At 33.3% G+C, this 22,045-nt stretch overlaps 1 pseudogene; it reads right to left on the reverse strand.

Moving 5' to 3' along the window:
- Positions 1-2,637: 2,637 nt before the first annotated feature.
- LOC131858552 (probable indole-3-acetic acid-amido synthetase GH3.9) lies at positions 2,638-13,739 on the reverse strand (annotated as a pseudogene).
- Positions 13,740-22,045: the final 8,306 nt, after the last annotated feature.

Consider the following 22,045-nt stretch of genomic DNA (forward strand, 5'->3'; position numbering starts at 1 on the left):
TGAACGTGCAGTCTAATTATTTGTTCATATTTGATTATTTTGGAATTTTCACTCGGACATGCATTAGATTATTAGATTTATTGTGATTCTAAAGTAAGGCCATAATAAAAAAATTTCTAAATTGGTTTTGAGGCTTATTTCTAATCACTCCCCGAAAGATATTTGAGGGGACTTCTCTGTGAACGTGCAGTCTAATTATTTGTTCATATTTGATTATTTTGGAATTTTCACTCGGACATGCATTAGATTATTAGATCAATGGTGTGTAATTTCAAGTTATTTGAGATTGGGATTTCCCAAGAGCTCCAATTCAAGAAAAAATCTTGATTTTTTTTTTGCTTTTAATATTTTTAGTCTAATTGGAAATTGGTCTTTGGTTTAGCCTAAGACTCAATTGGTTTTTGATATTTTTTTGGTTTATGTTTTAAATCTCTGGATTAAATTGAACTTGTCCACTTTGATCTTTTGTTGATTAAAAAAAAAAGTCTTAAATAATTGACACTTGTTTTAAATATTATAAACCTATTTATTTGATTACTTGTGAATGTTTAATAATTTTTAAATTTGATATTTTTTGGTGTCTTTTACTTAATTCTTTTAAAATATAGGTACGTTAGTATTAGTATTATTCAAATTATTAGACATTCATATTTTTTGATTTATAGAACATTTAAGCTTTTAATGGTCTTTTGACTAAAAAAGTTGATAATATTATTGTTTTTTTTGTACTTCTTTAAAATATTATGAATTTTTTTTTTATCTTCCATTTAGAAAATCATAATACATCAAAATTCTCATTTTACATCAATTCAAAAATAATATTTAAAATTATTTTCATAGTTGAAATAATTTTTTTCGTTAAAAAATTGAAAAAATAAATAATTTAATATTTATTATAGAATTTATAATTATAAAAATATTTTTTTATTTCTTCACTATGAAAAAACATATCAATTAGAAGTAACTAGTAAATAAAGGATAAGAGACCAAGTGTGAGAACAAGAAAGAAAAAATAAAGGATAATAGCAGACTTAGATGAATAAAAAGATGCGAGAAAAGAGGTTCAAGGGCAAAAGGCACACAAACCAAAAATAATAGATGCAAATGAAATAAAATAAGAAAGAGAGACAAATACAAATAAGATGGAATATATATATATATATATATATATATATGACAAACAAGAGAAAGGAAGACAAACATTAAATACAACTAGGAAAAAACAAGATCAAAAAAGGAAAAAAATAAAAATAATAAAAAAGAACTAACTGATCAAAGGAACAAAAAGAAAAAAAGAAGAAAAAAATATTATTTTATTTTTCATTTTTAATTCCATTTTTTTTTCTCCTAGTATGTCTTCCTTTTTCTTGTTTGTGTCTCTTTTTTTGTAGTTTATATATATATCCTCTCTTTTCCATCTTATTTGTATTTGTCTCTCTTTCTTATTTTATTTCATTTACATCTATTGATTTTCATTTAGATTTAGTTTTAATATATTTTATAATTGTTTCTCCTCCTTAGTTTGTGTGTCATTTGTTCTTGAACCTCCTTTCTCCCATCTTTTTATTCTTCTAGGTCTGCTATTATTATTTATTTTTGCTCTCTTGTTCTCAAACTTGCTCTCTTGCATTAATGATGGCTCATGGTGTTTGATCCAAAAAATTGGCAACAACATAATTTACACAATCAAATCAAGAAACAAGCTAACCATTATGGATTGTGGAAATTTCATGATTTTCCTTTAACGAAACATAATGCACTAAACAAACTCATTTTTTAGGAACCCAAAAAACATTGTTTCAAATAGATTTTCTATTTTAGAATACCCAAACATTAAATCATGGAATATTTATCTTAAAATTATTACTATCCAAATATTTTATTATTTATTCATCACAAAGAAACATGAAATTAGATAAAAACACGATAGGCTCAAATCATTACATAACCGTCACGAAGGTGCACACACGGGAGGAGCTCACGAGTTGTGAGGGCACCAAGACCAAAAACACATAATAATGACAAACCTTTTTTTAAAAAGAGGCTTTTGACCACCAACAAAATTTGATTTCTTGTGTTTCATTTCAAAGAATTTTTCAAAAGGGTATTGAACCACTGAGGTCACAAATGAGAGACCTCATCCCTGACATAAACACTCAACAATAACATGCCAATGGGGATCAAACCACGGTGGCAAGAACAACAACACTGTTAAACTATCACAATCTGATAATACAGACTAGATCAAGAATTATAATGCACTAAAAAACTATTATTTTTCATTAACCAAAAAATCATGCTTTTAAATATTTTTTCTAAATTAAATCATGCAATATTTACATTAGAATTAACACTATCCAAATCTTTTTTATTTCTCTAAACTCGGATAAATTAAAAAAAACATTCAAATTTTCTCCATTTTATTTTCAAATCTTAGACATATATTCAACCAACCTTATTATGAAAATCGCATAATTGTGAATTATTCTATTATCAAAGATGTACACATAATAGCAATTCACTTAAATATTTTTTATTAGAATAAGTGCTAAACAAGAGTCTTGACCCTTTACAAAAACTATGCCTCAAGACAAACCAAATGTACTTATAAATGAATTATTAATAATTCCTTGGTTATTAAAAAAGTTCAAACAATGATTGCCCACTAATAAAATGAGCTACTTCATTTGAAATTTTAACTCTCGAGTTTAAAATCTCAAGCATGGAAATGAATTTTATACACCTAGGTGTTTTGTATTGGTTGATAGACATTCCTTTACCAAGAGAACACTCCATTGATTTATTGAATGTTCCCTCCTCTACTACTATTATTTCGAGAGGTCCAATGGATTTTAATCATTACCTTACATTTCTTGTAGCTATTATTCAAGGATTCTTATATACTTAACAAAAATATTCAAGAATTGATTTATGATCTTCAACTATTATCTTTGAGCTAAATGTAAGCTCCCAAAATAAAACATAGTGACCTTGTGTGGTAGAGATGTCAACATCGCTTGTATAATCAATGAGTTTACTAGCAATGAGATCCAAATGATGTATACGATTGTCTGCCCCACTTTGAATGTCTACCCCACTTTGAATCTCAGCTTCACTGGTTGTTTGATCAAAATCAATTGACAATAGAACATTCTTCTTGCATAGAAATTTAAATTGAGGAGTTTTATTATGAAATTTCACAACCAATAATATATCTCCCTTTCTATATCAATACAATCCTGCACATTAATAGAAAAAATATAGAATTACAAGATTGAATAAGCAATTTTGTTTTCTTGGACTATTTTTTCTATACTGATAATTTATATTAATGTATAATTTTTAAATCTAAAATTGAAATAAACAAAACATGCTAAAATTATTAACATGAAAAAAAAGTAAACATGTTTAATTTAAAAAAAATAGATATATAAAAAATAATTAAATAAATATATTTATTTTAAAATCTAAAATAAACTTAAATATTTAAACAAAACAAAGAAATTACTAATCTATAAAGGCGGATTGAAGGGAGTTCATGTGTGTTCCTATACAAGAATGAATGACATTTAATTTAGACTAATGTGTGTCTTGTTTACATGTATTAATATGAATAAATGTGAATATTTATTAAATATTTTTAGTTGAAAGATTTTTAACTGTTTTAAAATGGATTTTCTTTAATACATTTAGATGAGTGTAAGTTATTTTCTATAAAAACATAACATTAAATACAAAGATTTGCACACTTGACTCAAGACTATAAAACAAAAGTATAAAGTGGAGTCAATTTGTGTATTGAAAAGTATCACAATTGCAACTACAAAGTGTGAGATTTTGCCAAGATCAAGAGGCAATGGAAAGCACAAATAAGAGAGAACAAAATAGATGATAGAAATAAATTGTATTCTATCAAGATGAAAATACTGATCAACTGGATCATTAAGCATTACATACAATGAATATGAGCCTGCTTATATAGGCAAGGCTATATGGATATGTGAGCACACAAACATGACATGTGGCTCAATAAGAAACAAGGGTAGGTAGGAAATAGGTGTGGATAGGTAGGAGAAACAATATAATAGTCCACATGAGGTGGATCACCCACTGAATGTGGAGTGTAACAACAATATCAATACCATAAAAGGTGGAATTTCTCCTACACACACTATCCCAATATGGCACAAACACCCAAGTGTCTCATACCCAAACTACTATGAAATGCATTTCCTAAGTAAACTTAAGTAAGGTGTAATAATATCCATGATGAATAATTATTTACACCAACACAAAGTTGACCTCACACTAATGAACATGATCTTGGTGATACAATTAGGTTGGATTTGTGTCGAATAAGATTAATTATGAATAAGAATTAGATAAATAATAAAAATTAGATAGATAAATCAATTGAACTAAGATTGTATATACATAATAATAAGAATAGGTGAAAAATCCACTACAAATAGAAAAGAAATACCTAAACCTAATTATACTAAAAAATACACTATATAATTATATAGATAGGCCATCATAACTAATCAATCTTTTAAAATAAATGGAAAGATACCAAACCCCAAGTTTTCAATTTTTCTTAAGACAATATTTGAAAAAGAAAACAATCTACTTGAATATGTAGTGACCACTATTTCATACATTCGACCAGCTTCAACATCAACGAGATCCACTAACTCTTGCTACTTTTGCTTGTGCTCTTCATCATCTTGTGGGTCTTGCTCACTAGATTCTCCTTCCCTTAAAGAAAGAAACTCAAAATAACCCATGTTGGAGAGAATTGTGTATGACAGATCCTTAGGATAACACAATGGTTTTAAATTGATCCCAAAAAAGCATTAAGAGGAAGCATAAATGTCAGACACTAAAGTCAGTCCCTAAAGGAAGAAACTCAAAATAACCCATGTTGGGGAGAATTGTGTATGATATATCCTTAGGATAGCACAACGGTTTTAAATTGATTCCAATTCAGAGGAAGCATAGATGTTAGACACTAAAGTCAGTCCCTAAAGGAAGAAACTCAAAATAACCCATGTTGGGGAGAATTGTGTATGACACATCCTTAGGATAACACAGTGGTTTTAAATTGATCCCAAAAAAGCATTCAAAGGAAGCATATATGTCAGACACTAAATTCAGTCAGTCCCCTAGTGCGTAGTTGAGAATAGGAATGTATTGAGCCATTGAACCAGTCACAAGAACATCGATATAGTTGGCATTGGGCCTCAAACGACTCATGATGCCTTCCCACCTTCCACTGGAGAATCTTGGTAATGGCCTCTCTAATAGGGCCAGCCTTAAACCACACACACTAAACAACATATTAAGCTTAGAGAATGTCAGTCAATTCTGAATGTTTAACATTTTAAGCTTAAAAGTGTAAGCTTAATATATGTGATTTAAACAATTCGCTCTAATAGAAAGGTCTCTGATGTCTTTCAATGTCAGCACACAATCGTACCCAATTCTGTTTCACAAAGATTATGGCCATAAGAAACCCATAAGCAAAGGTGGTGCCCATTCTTATGACGTGGTGTCTCTGCAAGAGTCCACACAACAGCTGAGAGTACATATTCTCGTAATAGTTTGTGCATAGAATGCTTTGGATAGGGCTAGTGTAGGCGTTGCAATGGAAAGCTTCTTTGAACCCCTTGCTTATGTATAAGCTGCTTGTGGCTGAACAGTACGTTGCACCAACCCCCCTGCTGTTTTCTTTTTATCTTTTACAAAATAAAAATGCATTGCTTTCCAAATCGCCCACTTCTTCCACATATCTGCACCTGTGTCATTTTGCTAGGCTTAGGAGGGAGATTTAACCTCATACGTCCCTCTTACTTCTTCAATATCAAAGATCTTATTTGTATATTTTTAAAAAAATAAAAAAAATATAGAGATTGTTTTTTAGATTTGTTGTATATGTTTTTTATAGATATTTCAGATTACATTCAGTAATTCATCATCGAGAAGAGGAAAGTGAAGATTAACAATGTAAATATAGTCTTGGAAAGAAGTATTAAAGAAGATTTTGGTTTGAACAATACATTTTAGTTTAGGTGGCCCATCTAAAATCATCATAATAGGTGGATACGGAAAGTGAAGATTAACAATGTAAATATAGTCTTGAAAAGAAATATTAAGGAAGATTTTGGTTTGAACAACATATTTTTAATTTAGGTTGGCTCATCTAAAATCACCATAATAAGTGGATACTACTGGGGAATCTAGTGTGATTTAAGATGAGCCATCTAAACAAGTTAGAGCTTGAAGTGCCCTATTTGAATTTATCCATAAAGAAGGAATTTGAGAACAAGAACATTTCAGCTAATAGAAATATTTTCTAATTATTAAATAACATAATAATTATTGGGTCAACAAGTTTGACTTGAAAACTACATAGTATCTTCATTGTAAATATCATTAACTGACTTGTTGTCGAAAATATTTCCTACTTATCAATTGATGAGCTAAAAAGGCTCTATAATGAATGGTACATAAGACACAACACTTGCCGAAGGTTTTGCAAATGGGGTAGCAAGTTAAGTGGCTTAATCTTGAAGGAAACTCCATGATTAAGAAGCATATTTGAGTTGGAGTAGTACTAAGATGGGTGACCTTGTGAAAGATGGGTCAATGAGTTTTACTCAAAAACTACAGAGTTGAATCTTGATAAAAATATCATAATATTTTGATCCCTCCTTCCTTTTAAAACCATGTTTGCATCTTTAATCTTCATTTAATAACAGATTACTAAGAATGATCTAAAAATTCAGAAATAATTTTCATTGTATTCATTTGTTCCAGATCATCTATTATCAAATAAAAAAGAACAATAATAAATTACTGAATGTGATCAGTAAATCTAAAAACAATCTTATTATAATACTTCTCGAACTAGAGGAAACTCATACAACTAGTCTGAAATTATCTGACAAACTTAAAACTTACTGATTCCTCACTGTCGTAAGAAGACCGAAGAAGAAATTTATTCTTTCTCCATTATCTGCGTTAGTTGGCAACAGCTTTTGCTCACCCCCAGAAGTTCCTGAACTGAACAAATTTCACAATTTTTTCAGAGAAGTATTTGTGTGAATACAGAGAAGACAGTATACCATACCATAGCTATTCCATACTGTACATCCTGAGAAATTCTCAAGCTGGACGATGCTTCTGAAAATAAATAAATCTATTCCCTGCAGGTTATGACTTCATTACATGTGATTAATTATTGATAATATATAGTATAAATATGTTAGCATCATTAAATCTTTGAATCTCAAAACATTATATACCAACAAAGAATCTGTTTCTTAAATTACATATATTAAACTTTGATTTCTAAATTTGAAAGTGTTAAACTAATATTTTTTAGACTTGATATGTTGTTAAATATATATGATTTAAAACTGCATTACCTGGAGAGAATAGATTTATTTATTTTCAGAAGCATCGTCCAACTTGAATAGTTGGTTCCTTGTAAATCAAGCCATCACCTGCTCTTACATAAAGAACTGGATTTAATATATTTAGGGTTGGGAAATCTTGTCCCATCCCTACTCTTCCTTGCAGTGTGCATTTCAGTGAATTCAAATGATGACGCTTCACATGGTCTTTTGTTTTCACTTTATACATATTCAACACTCTTGCGCCAAATTAGACATACATTCTGCAGATATACCTAGACAGGCACCGATTGTAAATGAAATTATAAATTCTCTGGCCAGTTTCTACTGACTCATCAGCTCACAGTGACAGGTATTTTAAAAGTAGAATGCGTCTAGAATATGTAGAACAGCTTAAATTATAAACATTAATTAGTTTATATTTTTAGATTTAAAAGTGTTAAATATTCAGAGTTGATTGATATTTTTTAGGTTTAATATGTTGCTTAGTGTGTGTGGTTTAAAGCTGGTCGGATTATGTACCTGCCTTCCTACGAGATATAGAACAACACAATCTTTTGTTTGGAAAAGTGTATACGAATTCCTCATTTCCAATTGACACTGGCATACATCATTTTGGTTTATGTGAGCCCTCTCTCTCTCAAGTTTGGAAGCTGCATATGACCGCATTTTCCTAACATGCAAATATGAGTGTTCAAGTTGGAAAAGCTTTGCCAAAAGCTTGCAGTCTTTAAAATCGGTGCAACCTTCATTATGAATTGCCCATATGTGGTGGTTGACACATGGGCTCTTTCTATCTCTATTTTTGCCTCTCTCACTTCCTTTCTCCTTCCATCTCTCCTCCCTCTTACCAACTCTATCTTTCACAATTTATATCTCTCTATCTTTTCTTTCTATACATATACCTCTCTTTTTATCCCTCTTTCTCCTCATCACTCCCTCTTTCTAGATCTCTCTACTCCTCTCTCCTAAGTCTATTTCTCCCTCTACCTCTCTATTTATTCATATCTCTCTATAACTCACGAATACACACATCCCTTGTTTATCTATCCCTATCTATACCTTTATCTCTATTTCTATTTCTATTTCTATCTCTATCTCCATCTCTATTTCTATCGCATGTCTGTCTCTCCCTCTATATTTCTATCTCTATACTTATCTATCTATTAGTTGTCTCTATCACCTTCTTTCTCTCTCACTCTTGCCTTCTCTATTTGTCTCCTAATCTTTCCCTCCACCACTCTCTCTCTCTCTCTCTCTCTCTCTCTCTCTCTCTCTCTCTCTCTCTCTCTCTCTCTCTCTCTCTCTCTCTCTCTTCATATCCCTCTCTATCTCTCTATATCTCTCTTTATCTATATCACTCCCTATCTCCCATCTACCTATTGATCTATCTCTCCATGTATCCCCCTCTCCTCACTCTCTCTCTTATTCACTCCATCTATATATATATATATTGAGCGCTCAAGTCTTTCTATCTCCCTCTCACTCATCTCTCTATCTCTTTCTATCCATACCTTTCTCTACCTCTATCTCCCTATCCCTTTATCTCTTTACTTATCCCTCTCATCTCTCTATATCACCCTCTATCTATATCTTTGTTTCTCTCCCTCTCCCCCTCTATATATTGATCTATCTCTTCCTACCCCCTGCCCCCCATCTCTCTCTCTCTCTCCTCTATTTTTCTCTCCTTCCCTTTATATATTCCCCCCACATTCCCCCTGTCTCTATTTATCCCTATCCCTCCCTTCCTTGCTACCCCCTCATCTTCTATCTATCTCTCTATCTACCTCACTCTCCTTTTCTCTTCTCATATATATCTCTCTCTCACACTCTCTCTCCTTCCTACATATCTCTATCTCTCCCTCTTTCTCTCTCCTCTATCTTCCCTATTTATCTCTTCCTCTTTGTTTATCTATCTCTACTTCTCTTTATTTCTCTATCTTTCTACCTTTCGCTCCCCCTCTCCATTTCTCTTTATATCTCATTATATCTAGATCGCCATCACTCTATCACTCTATCTATCTATCTATCTATCTATCTATCTATCTATCTATATCTCCATATCTCTCCTCTCTCTCTCTCTCTCTCTCTCTCTCTCTCTCTCTCTCTCTATCTCTCTATGTATCCCTCTCCCTCTCTCCCTCTCTCCCTCTACCTTTATCATCCTCTCTCCCTATCTATCTCTCAATCTAAAACTTGTTGATCTAGATGATTAACTTGGTTGCAATCCGTGGTCTAGTATAATGCAATTATAGTGGGATTTCAATGGTCATGCGAATGTGTGCAGTCTATTTGTGGTTGTTTCAGAAGGCTTTTAATGATGTATCCTAAAGTTTCTGGAGCTTTGGTGTTGGTTTAAAAGATCCATAATTGATGTTTAGACATGTGATTGTTTCAGTGTCAGTGTACATGAATGTGTTGCATTCCTATACTTTCTAGTATTCTGGTGATGTGGTTGCTTATTTAGTGTTAATGATGTTTATTGATGCCATCTTGGGCATCTGCAAGTACTATAGATGGTCTGCATTGAAGATTGTGTATATATTGGTCCATGTGGTTGTGTGTGGATCTATGGGCGATGATTTAGGATGGACTAGAAGCATTTTGACTTACTGTGAAGCCTCACATGTCTCATTTTGCCTTCCATATTTGTTTTGGAGTTTGTTTCTAGCCAACTATTTTGTATTTACACATTACACCTAATTAAGCTGACCTAATTTGTGTTCTCAAGCTTTTGATTGGTATATAAAGGGTGGATTCATTGTGGAGAGTGATAGATAAGGTGTGTGTGTTATGTGAAGCATTACACTGGTCTAAAAGTGTTATAGAGTAGTGATGAAGACAATTTATGATATATTTTGAATTGTGAACTGTGATCAACATTATTGTGGATGTGGTTCCTTAGAATCCAACTATATTGAAGTATCTTTATTAGATGTATTAAATCTTGCCCTAAAGAAGTGATCTTCAGTGTTTTCAAGTCCCTTTTTGTATCTTGCCCTAAGGTTGTGTGACTTAGCTTTGCAATTCATCTCAGGGGTAGTGAGCTCCTTGGCATTTGGCCTAAACATTGTTATCATATAGTGAGATTGTTCTCATCATGGTTTTTCTTTTGTAGTTTCAATTATTTACTTTCATGCATATGTTAGATGGAATGAATGTTCAGTAAAAGATTAAGTCTAGTTAAGTTTTAGTGCATGTTAATTCACTCCCCCCTCTTAGCATATGGTGGTGTTCAACAAGATCCTTCTAATATAGATAATCTTCCATTTGCATCTTCCATAGTTGATAGTATTGGTCGTGGAATTTCTCAACCTTAAGCTTGCCTTCTTCTACCATTTCTCCCACTCAAATCTAAAATCCGATACTAAATGATTAAAAGTACACAACTCTGATACCATTTGTTAGGTTTTAGTCAAATCAGAGTGATAAACAATATTAAATATAATGCATCATAAAATTGGCAAAGATAACACATCACAATAGCACAAATATGTAATGTGGTTCACCCAATGTGGGCTACATCCAGAGAAATAATCATTCACTTTTTTTTTTAATTATTTAACAAAGAGCGAATTACAATCCAATGCAAGTTAATGCTCATGTTCATAAATATTTTAATATGAATTCAGAGTTCTCCTCCTAGGACAATTTTATGATTTCTTTTGGGAAAAGTATCATTATTCCTGTATCACATGCCTTTCTAAGGATTCGGAAAACACCCGTAGACAAAAATTCCATAAAATGGCATCCCCCTTTTTGTAAATTGAATTTTGATGGATCCTCTCGTGGAAATCCTGGTGATTTAGGAATAGGGATAGTTTTTCGTGATCATTTGGGTTCTTTAATAGCATTAAAAGCTATGCCAATTTCTTCTGGCACAAATAATATGGCCAAGGCTTGTACTCTTTTAGAAGGTCTTGTTATGGCTAAGGATTTGAATTTCAAATGCCTTCATATTGAAGGTGATTCGGCTATTGTCATTAATGCTTGCAAGACAAGAAAATATGATAATTGGCATTTCCGGTATATTCTTGAACAAATATGGACTCTTCTTGATACGTTTGAGCACCTCATCATCTCACATGTTTATCGTGAAGGTAATGCATTGGATGATTGCCTCGGTAATATGGGTTGTGACAAAACTATTATTGATTCCTCTCGATTGGGGTGTGATTTGATGAGCTTCCCAAACCTATTAAGTATAGCCTGTAGAGAGTCGAGTGTTTAATCTTTCTTATTATATGATTACTCGTTTATACGAGTTGGGTTTCTTGTAAATTCTCTACGTTCTATAGTATATATATATATATATATATATATATATATATTGATTGATTGATTGATTGATTGCAGGTGTTTTTTGGTACAGGGGCATGTCAATTTTGGTTGTAGGAGTTCTTTGTTGTAGGGCCTTCAAGATATCCCATGAAGATGGATCTGTCCTTCGATGTTGGTTTAGTCCTCTTGCTTTTTGGAGCTCTCTTCTTCATTCACTGGGCAGCCTATGTTATTTCTTTTTCATGTCCTTATTTTGTAAATAAGCTTCCATGCTCCTATTCTGTAAAATGAGCTTACATGCTCCTATTTGTAAATGAGCTTGCATGCTCCTTTGGTGATCTCTATTTTGTAACTAGCTCCGGATAGAGGATTGTTCACTACTTCTCTTCTATAGTCATGTTGATGAGAAATGACCAGAGTTTTTCTTGTTGGTTCTTTTCTCTGGGAGCTCAGTTTGAACCATTTTTTAAATATATTGAAAAAAATATATATTATTAATAAAATATATCAAGTGGCATTGCCACCTTGCCAAAATATAAAAATAAAAATCTAATGCTTTTTCACATTACATAGCCACTTATTTATCAAGCATTTTGGCAATTTACAAAGGTTAGTTTATATGCCAAAATAATAGCCAACTCCTTTATTAAATAATGAAAAAAAAAATGGGGGAATTTCCTCGAGACCCCTACCATGAGCTCTTCCCCTGAGCTCCGGTTGGGGGATGGTCTCCTTGGGCCACACAAGAGAGGCTCTACCCTCTTGCACTCCCTTATTGACTTATTTGGTGGAAAAAACGGCTAACAAAGTCGCTAAAATTTAAGCCCAACAACATGATCTTTCGCCACATACCAACATTTTTCTTATTCATTTTTTCTAATTTGTATCGTCTTAATCTTCTATTTTTATATTCCTATCATGATATATTTTGATCATGCAAGTACATGACCTAGATTTTCCCCTTCTTTCTTCATCTATTGATTCTTAGCCACTTGGGTCCATGATCTACTTGTTCCTCTTGAACTCTCTTTTTTCATATATTTGGGGTATGAGCTTAGATTTTCCTTCTTCTTTTTTTCTCTTCAAAATACTTGTAATTTCCTATTTCTTATCTCTTTTTCTACTTAAATTTACTCTTTTTATACTTCTCTCACCAATAAATTTAAGCAGGAAATATATCCTACATCACTCAAATTTTCTCCCTCTTATCTTTGATAGTTGAGCATGACTATGATGACTATCATTTCTCATCATTATGGTTCTATCTTTTCCTCTTTATCGAATCAAGTGGGTACCATATATCTATTGAATCACATGATATCTTTTATTTTTTAATTTCATTTTTTGATGACAACCTCAAATCCATAGGTCGTAATCTCATATCCATGGGTCACAACTTCAAAGATAGGAAGAGTAACCTCAAACCAAAGGGGGTAATCTCAAATCTAAGTGTGGTAACCTCCAATTAAATTTATCTCGTTTTCATTTAATTTTTAACCTTTTTGTTGATCATCAAAATCAATTTTTACCTTTAGCCTAGTCGCGACTCATTTTTGGGTGGCTATTGCATATCCCTTGTCATAATCGTTTACGGTTTCTTATTTATTTTTACATTAAATGAATTCCTGCCCAACTTTGTCTTCCTATATCCATTATGGATCCTTTCCAAACTCTCTTTCCTTATTTCTTTTATGGAGTAGATCTTTGTAAATAAATCCCTCAAAATAACATGGTTTTGGATTAAGGCAAAAATAGGTTTTTAAGGGGCTCTGAAACCCTTTACATAGAAGATTCTAAAAGGCTTAGAATCGAAGCATTAGATAGTCCAAACAAAATAGGCTGCAAAAGATAGGACAATTCAAAGAGCAACCAAGAAACCAACAAATGCCCAAACGGGCAGACAAAACCAACAAAAAACCAAGAACACAAAACATCGAACCACAAAAACACATAAACACAAAAAAGACAACACAATTACATGAAGCTCTTAAGGGTCTCAATGACCTCAACCTCCAGCTGGCTCATGTTGTCAGCAACCATCCTCATCTATTTGTAATCCTCACTTCGAGTCACAATTTTTTTCTTCATGTTGCCCCAGGTCCATGTACAAGGGCCTTGACCAGCCCGAGTCTTCTTATTATCATCACCAATTTTGATAAGAACTTTCTCCTATTGCACATTGTCAAGATTATTCACCATTGCTTGCATGGCATCCGTTGTCTGTTTGACAATCTTGTGATTGTTGGTCATAATTGTGATGAGAGTGGTTTGAATTCTCTTATAGTTCTCTTCAACATGGGTTAGCCTATCCTCAAATATTTTTTGCATCTGATCAATGCCCTCCACTACTCTATTGATACAATCCACCACATATTTATTTTCATCTTCCGTCCATTGCCCGTTACCTTTTTGATTATCTTGGGCAGAGACCACAAGAATAACATCCATCTTGTTACCCAAACACCTTTGGTTGAGTTTGACCTCTTTAATATCATCAAAGAGCCACTTAAACATGTTGTAAGTATCAATGGCATGGTCCCTAGTCATACCCAGAACATCTTCATAGTCATCCCTCTTATCATTCAGCTTTGTACTCTTCGCATGAAGTTCCTTGATGGTATTCTGTAGAGGTGACGAAGGGGGCGACTAGGGGGGCTTCTCAAAATTCTGGCTGTCAGGCTTCATGCTACCCCCATTACCACCTGTTGAGCCCTTAGATTTAGCCTTATTACCACTAGACACAGGGGAATCTTTGCCAACTGAGGTGGACAAAGAAGAAACAACCAACTGCTTCTGCACATTCTTACCCTTACCCAAAGAAGATTTGGCCTTTGGGGAAAACTCAAATTTGGCTTTTTTATGAGGGGGAGGAGAGTCTGCCTCGTAGTCCGATATAGACTCCTCACCTCCTGACTACCCTACGTTAGTATCATCCTCATAAGAAGTAGGGATATAATCAGACAGGGCAGGAAGGGCATGAAAATGGGAATCAATGAGAACCAGAATCCCTTCCTGGAGGATGGGGAACTTAATAGGGTTCTTCTTATGATCCCTAAAATTAACCCTCAAGGCAAACATCAGATAAAAAGGAAGGGACACCTTGACACCATGATGGAAGTGGTTCAGAAGCACAAAGTGATGTCCATAAACCCTAGTGAAACAACCATAAAGAGTGAAATATTCCATAATTACCTTGGGGATTTTCGCCCAAAACTCTTTGATGACAGAGATGTCGTAGTAGCTCGTCATTTTCTTCACCATCTTGGCCCTCTCCTCTTTATTTTTAGGGAAGTTATATATCACCATCTCCGAGTAGTTTCTGTCCTTGTAATATTTCATTCCATTAGTTGAAAGGCCGGTGACCTGTGCAATCAAACTCTCATCGATAAGCACCTTGCGCCCAAGCAGAGTGACAGTACCATCTTTCCAATGTTTCTCAAAATAGGCAGTCACATCCTTATTTCTCCCCTTTAACCTCTCAATATAGAGGGTGACACCCCTTTTCTCCAGGAGCATACATAATTTCTTATCCTTCTTGAGCTGCACAGAGCTTGGAGGTTCAATTTTCTTCCTCGCATTACCCATTATTCTCTTAACTCTATGACTGAAGAAACTCACGACCTTCAAATTAAGAAAATCCCAAATAAATCCAATACTGACCCACAAAGCATGTGAATTAAATCTGCAATAATGACACTAACCTCTAAATGCACATGCCAAATGCAGGAAGGGGCCGATCTTTCTAGATACATATCTAGTAATGATGGAAAGAGTACTCATAAATTTAGCTACCTCAACTTCTATCATGAAGAGCAATCATATAGAGTTCATTGTTGAATTTATCCTCATTGGTCCAGCTCACTTGACTAGTACTTCTCACTCCCTTATTAGCTAAGTAGTCGGCCACGTAGTTGGACTCCCTAAAAACATGGGATATGAAGCATTGATCAAAAGAGTTAATAATTTCCCTAGCCTTATTAATCCAAACTTTGACATTCCAAGATGGCTTCAATATACCTTTGAGATAGATAATAATATTTTTGGAATCACCCTCCACCCACACAAGCATGTAGTTATGTTTTCTAGCTAAGTTGAGTCCTTGGTAAGCTCCTATGGCTTCAACAAGGTGGTTAGTTTGAATTCCCAAGGGGAGCGCCACCACTAAAACAAGATTGCCATTATGATCTCGCAACACTCCCCGCACATCCTGCCAGCCTTGGGTTACCTTTGACTACCCCATCAAAATTAATTTTGGCCCAACCTTGAGGTGGTCTTTTCCAACCTTGGCTGATCAAAATAACATGGTTAATTTGTTGTTTTATTTAGAAATTTCACAAGAACCTCGTGGGATGGTATATTTACTTGTTCAATATTCTATACTTTGATTATAACTTCTTCATTATTTTGGATTGTGTTTCCTCTACATGTTTCTTATATGTATTTCTTATGTAACCTTCCATTACTTTTTGTGTTATATATTCTCTCTCATTATTATATGGGGACTATTCTTTTTGAAAATTATTTTAAGGGATAGATACACATGAATGAAGATCAAAAATCTAAATTGAAGACCAATATATATTTGACGGTAATAGTATCACTTGTAGTTAATGATATTTACTATACTCATACTTCCAGTAGCTTTCTTCATCTAGAACATCATGAGCTTTCTAAAGTAGGGATAAAATTTAGTAGAATTAATTATATTATTTAATTGCTTTTATTGTGTTTTGCATTTATTTTAGATTCAATTTATTTTTGTATTTTTTATCTCATTTTGATATACTTTTTGCTTTTCTAAACTTGGTCCCGTCCTTCTCATGTCATCATTATGCCCTTTTCTTTGTACTTCTTATTTAATCAATATTTTTTCTTGTTTCCCCTCAGCCAATAATTATTCCTCCTCATCATATCCTCTTATTTATAAAACTCCTGGGTCCCACACAACTACGTTTTTTATGTAGAAAACAATGTAGGCATTCAAGACAAATTGAAGGAAAACATTCATTTTTTTATAGAGATAAAATCCACGCATCCAACAAAATTGATTATGTAGGTGTGTGATTATTCTCATAGTGGAAGTGACCCACAATGAAAAATAATTATTTTTGTATTCCAAGACATTTTTTCATCTCTCCTAATTTATTTATTTGCATATTAATGAATCATTTTTCACAAGTATCTACATTGAGTTTCCAGTTAAGTACCTTTGTTTTATTTATTCAATTTTAACATCTACTTAGCACTTTACCCCAAGTATTACCTTTCTCAATTATTTTAATTTTAAGTTAATATTATAGTTATTTTGGTTTAATATATTTAAACCTAAGATTGCATGTTTAGATTCTAAGGCATTCATTTGATCTTTTCTAATTTTTCTACACTTTAATAAATTATCTATCATAATATATCTACATTGGCTTTCCAACAAAATATTAGCATATTATTTATTTAAATTTATATTTACTTAGCACTTTACTCTAAGTAGTTCCTTTTCTCAATTTTTTTAAACTCTAATTAATATATAGTTATTAAGATTTGATATATTTACCTTGGACTTTATCCTCCTTTTCAAATGCATATATCATCATTATATTAAGAGATTGTTGGTTGAAATTTTTGTAAACTTGTGAGGTTTACAAAATGGTGGTTTCAGCGACGAAGTGTGAGATTAAATCTCTCCTATTTATAAGGGAAGACTCCCCCTTTGCTTATTGCTCTAAACAATTTTAAACAAAATTCTAACTAATAATCCTATTCTAAGCTTAGGCGTGACACCATCTAATTCTTTTTTTTTTCAGAAGATGTTTATCCTTTTCTCTTTTGTCAGAAATGATATTACAATTAAGAATAATAATAATTTAGAAATCTACTAAGTTCTTAAGAAACAACCTAGGAGAATATCAATAAAATTTACAAATAAAAAAGAAGCAAAGTTTCTATAAAAGCACAAAGTCTTTCATTGCTTCATGGGATGAGAAAATAGTAATGAATCCCAAAGTCTTTAGCACACTATAATCCTATCAACCTTTTTTGATGAATAACTTCTATATCCACTATGAACTTTCTTTAAGTTAACAAAATAAAGCTCAAAGTCTTTATATTGCTATTTACATACAAATTCATAAACTTTCACTATGATAACAAAATAAAGCTCAAAGTCTTTAAATTGTTATCTACTTATGAATTCTTCTCTACAACTTCTAAACTGTAACACGAAGACTACAAAACCAAATTTACTCCACTCTCCAACAATGCTTCTACACATTGATTTTACTCAATCAAATTAGATTATTTAACAAGAATGACATAAGAACATTCTCATCAAAAAATACAATGAATTCAACACAAAGTTTGAATGCCAAAGATGTTTTCCTTTTTTATTGAATTTGCAAAATTACAAAGGAATTCAAAGTTTCACTTTGCTCTTCACTTTGGAAAAGTTTAGTTGCATAAAGTCCCAAAAAGAGATCTATTTTCAAAGAGTGCCCTCATATTTATAGAGGAGGGGTTGTGAGAAAAACTAGGAACTAACAACAACTTATTCAAAGTACAATCGTGCTTGACTTTGACTTGTACTTTTGTTACATGTAATTACATATTCCTAAGTTACATGTAACATGTCAAAAAAAAAATTTACAATGTACATATCTAAGGACACACAAATGATCTATGTGTATTGGGGCACATCTTATTCTTTCTTCAAGAATTCATCAAACTTCTAGAGAGAATTTTGAATTTCTAAATCATTTGGTCCTTTGGTGTGACTGGAGATGGTACGGATCTGGATGATTGCATCCTCAATACTTGTGTAGCCTTCTTGTGCTTCTTCTTAATTATCCTCAGGTCATCCAAAATAATCTGAAAGTCAATTAATTTATCAATGGAGTCCAAAGTGAACTCCTTCTCCTTAGTTTCTATACTGACCAATAGACTGAATTCTTGAATGATGTTGTCAATGGGAAGCAACTTGTTATCATCATCGAACAACTTGCAAGGAAATTTTGAAGTCTTGTTTGAGATATTGAGGCCTTTGTCTACACATTCCTTCTATGCCTTTTTCAAATCCTTTATTAGCTTTTTTAGAGTGTCCATCTTATACTCTTAGGCCTTGTGTTGCTTGATGTACATTCCTCTTGTTGGAATGACTTCATCTTCTACCAAGACCTCTAGCTCAAAATCTTCAAGTTTAAGCCATGCATTGCAGTCTCTCTCTAAAAATTGAAGTTCTTTTGAAAATGTGTCCAACATTTGATCTAACTCTAATTTTATGTTATCCAGACTTCCAATCAACTTGTTAGAAGAGCTTAAAAGGTGGGTACCTCGAGAAATAATTCTATCAATCCGTTCATTGGCAACCCTTCCTCGTGCTCCTATATGTTCAACCTTCTTCATTGATGCATCACCAACCACTGTTTCAACATGAGCCACTACCTCAGATGATTTGGTGATTTTGACCAATACTACAATCAATTGCTCAGCTCAAATTTTATAGTGATCTTTTGTTTCCCTGACCTTATCATATCTTTGCACTAAAGTATCCAAGGAAGATTGAGCATCAACCTTTGTATTGTTATGACTTTATATCCCAAGGTCAATTCTTCTGACAGTATAATCCTCCTCTTGAACTTCATCACGAATTTTATCTAGAGGAGGTGCCACCACTTTGTTAGGAATTGCACGCATGAAATATCAATTATATGCAAATAAAGATAAAATAGAGAAATGAAAAACACATAAATAATAACAAAGATGAGATAATTTTAACGTGGTTCACCCAAAACGAGCTACATTCACCAAAAAAAGAGAGTCCAATATTATTATCTAGTAAATCGATCTGATTACAACCAAGAATCCCTTGCAACTCAATACCACTACAAAATGCTACAGAAAATCCTAACCCTTAGTCGTTTTTATCAAGACTTATGTTGATTACAAAATTAGGGTTACAATTTGTCAACCAATGGAAAAATAACATTCGATGCCTTTATAAAATAATAAAATTTGTTTGAGCCTCGTGGGGCATTGCCCCTCGACCTTGCCATGTATCATGCCAAGGAATGTGCTAGGGGCGCTGCCCCTTGACAACATCTTGGGGGTGCTACCCCCAAACCCCTGTTGAATAATTTAGGGGGAAGTTGCATCGATAAAAGGGGAAAATATAACCTCTGAGTCTAATTAGGATCCATATAACAACACACTTTTTCATACTTCATCTTATTTTGATCTACCCTAATCTAAGAGAAATTTTTGGCTTTCTTGATCGTTTTAGGTTTGGTGTCAAGTAACCGACTGAAATCAAAATCATCTGGAGAAATGGCTTGTTTCTTCCTCTTTGATGTTGAAGAGTCTAACCATGGACCTAGACCCAAAGAAACAATCTGTTGAGATGTATCTTGATGTTGCACAACAGTGGTGAGAATAGTCGGAGCACTAACTTGTATTGCAAAAGGAGTAATACTCTTCTATGTAGAATAATTGATAATCATGTCCAAGTCAAAGATATCTTCTTGCATAGTTGTTGAAACATTTGATAGACTTGGGAATGATGATAAAGTATTGAAAACATTCTCAATACTATCATGAGGAGTTTCTAGTGTAGACTCACTTGGGGTAGAGGAAGGTATCGTCTGTATAGAAACATCAGATAAAATAGGAACAATAGTGACCATAGGAGTTGAGAGGTAATTTGACATTGTTACCAAGCAAGGAGTGACAAAAGCGACAACAGGAGTTGACATTGTAGGAAGATTTCCTGTTGTCATGTCCCCTTCCACTGCGAGGTTCTCTTTTGCTTGCTAACTTGGTTCTTATTTTGTTTCATTTTCAAGCTCAACTTCTAGTTCATCCGCATCTGTAGGCTCCTCAGACTCTTTCTCCTTCTCCTTCCTCTAAGGTTTGTCTTGGGCTTTCTTAGGAACTTTAGAAGAAGAAGATCCCCCTTTACCTTTATCCTTTCCAAGTGTGAATTTGATGGTAGGATCTTTCTTGGCAGCCTTAGGGTCTTCTTTATTCTTCGTCCTTATCTTAGAGGTCTTACCAACTGGACCTTGAGGATCTTCCTTCTCATAACCAGTTTCAAAAGGTTTTGGTATGATTCCTTTTCCTTACAACCAAATATTTGTGTTCCTAAGAATAGATTGAATGTTCTCTCAGATTGACTCTAATTCCTTCTCGGACCAGTGGATTGATGGGGGTGGTGAATTAGCAACATGATCAGTTACATAAAAAGGATCAAGAACATCACCTTCTTCTTGCATGTCATCAAGAATGTTAGCTAGGTTGAGAGTTCTTAACTGATAAAGAGTAAGACGATTATAATCAAGCTTCCCAATATCTTCTTTTGTTCTACACTTAGCCCAGATACCTTCTATCCCGTGAACATAATGATAGGCTCTCTTCAACCTATCCTTCATTCCCTTGTAGTCAAATTCCTCCCTACATTTGAAATTCCTAATTTTAATCCATTGCATTTTAGTTTCCATGTTCTTGGCCTTGAAAAGTGTTTATAGTATACCTACCAATGGAGAGTGGAACCTTGAATCTTGGTATATGAGCATTTGACTGTTGGGCATGAATAGATATGATTTGTCTACATAATTCCATGAGAACAATCTTATCATTGGGGTACTGCGGGAGCATGTATGGTTGATCATCATAGCACCCGACTTAGATGTATGTGTAGGTGGGAAACTGTATAAACACAACTATATTTATTCACTATCTAGTACGCTTAATTTGACAATCTTTTCTTCACTAAGTCTTTATTAAAATGCACATGTAAAATGAAAAGAAGACATCATTAACCCTCCTAAAGTTATGCTTACTTTATTTCATAGTAAATTGAGAGTAATACTTGTACACAAGCACTTGTCTGCGATCACCCTCTATAGAAAAACCTAGCATAGACCAAATAAGATGTCATATAGAACTTCAAGGTTGTGTGAACCTTGGAGAGTTGATCATAGATGACATCACTAATCTCCTTCCCCTAGTAGATCTTAGGTTCAAGGTTTTTAATACAGTTTGGATGTACATGTACATCCAGTCTTGGAAAATACTAGAGTTTGGTAAGCCTTTGAGTCTGCTCAAGAGAGTGATGAGATCATTGATCTCCTCTTTGAAATCACTCCTATGCAAGGACTTGGGCTATCTAGTGTAAGTTGCCTTGGGCTCCTTCAACAACTATGTGTTGATCACCCTTTTGCATTCTTTTGTATTATTTTCATAATGTTTAATGGCTTTGCCCATCTTCATGTCTGCATAGGATTCAAAATCTCTGACACATGAAGATCTTGTCGAATAATTACTCTGTAAGATAGATGGGCACATTTCCATTTGAATCT

This window comes from Cryptomeria japonica, chromosome 9, assembly GCF_030272615.1.
Source record: "Cryptomeria japonica chromosome 9, Sugi_1.0, whole genome shotgun sequence".
NCBI classification, from domain to species: Eukaryota; Viridiplantae; Streptophyta; class Pinopsida; order Cupressales; family Cupressaceae; genus Cryptomeria; species Cryptomeria japonica.